Consider the following 1,147-nt stretch of genomic DNA (forward strand, 5'->3'; position numbering starts at 1 on the left):
TCTCTCTCTCTCTCTCTCTCTCTCTCTCTCTCTCTCTCTCTCTCTCTGTATTTTTGAGACAGGGGTCTCACTCTGTAGCTCAATCTGGCCTCTTTTCCAGCAGATGAGGTGGCCACGTTAATAATGCCAAACAAAGCAGGAGAGTGGTAGGATAAAGCCCAGGGATCCTGGAAAGCTCCCCTATGGAATGATGACCTACCCAACCTTCATTCTTCTCTTGTTGCCTTCTGCCTGTGTGCTGTCTACTGTGGCTCCATTACCTGTAACCAAGCTGAAAAAATATGGACAAAAATCCCCAGGTCTTCTGGGCGGTCAGACAAGAAGATCCTTATAACCATATCCTACCAGAAAAATCTCTCATATACACCCAGCCCTTGTCTTGGAGATTTTGGCTACACGGGCCTTCTGGGGGAATGGCACCCATTGCCCATTACAGTCTCTGCTGCTGCTAACGGATGGAAAGGACCTTCAGGAAGACTCCATCCCTCACCTATGTTCCTTGGTCCTGGCTGACCCAGTATCTGGAGCAAGGGTAATTTTGACATGAGGGTAGGGGGTGGTCTGCTCTTGCACTGGTAGTGGGAGCCCACCACACACCATCTCCACAGAGAACTCAAAAGGAAGGGTTCTTTAATGGGAAGGTAAATGGCAGTCTTAAGCTTCCTATATTTAGTGCTTCCTGAGAGCTGCTATTTTGGGCTATGTGTGAATGGAAGCAGACAGCCTGGGGTTTGGAGTGTAGCGAGAAGCAGTCAAAATGTGACCTAAAAAAGATAGATCCCAGCAGAGCAATCCCAGACCACGTGCCGGAGATGAGTTCTCGTCCATTAGTGGAAAGCCCAGCCTGGCAGCCAGAAAAGGAAAAGAAGGCTTGGGTTTTGATGCTGGCTGGCTGGCTGGGTGCCATCGCCAGCTTCCGGCCTGGAGAATCTCTTTCTCTGGAGGATGTTGCATATGGAAGGTGCACTCGGGCACAGCACAGGGCTGTTAGCTAGTTGGTGGGCTTCCTCGATTTGAAGAGAAACTTCATCGTTTCCAACCATAGTTGAAGGAATTGGCAGATGACTCTGCCTCAGTCATTGCCCTGAGATTACTCTCTCTCTCTCTCTCTCTCTCTCTCTCTCTCTCTCTCTCTCTCTCTCTCTCT

Source organism: Mus pahari, chromosome 16 (genome assembly GCF_900095145.1).
Source record: "Mus pahari chromosome 16, PAHARI_EIJ_v1.1, whole genome shotgun sequence".
NCBI lineage: Eukaryota > Metazoa > Chordata > Mammalia > Rodentia > Muridae > Mus > Mus pahari.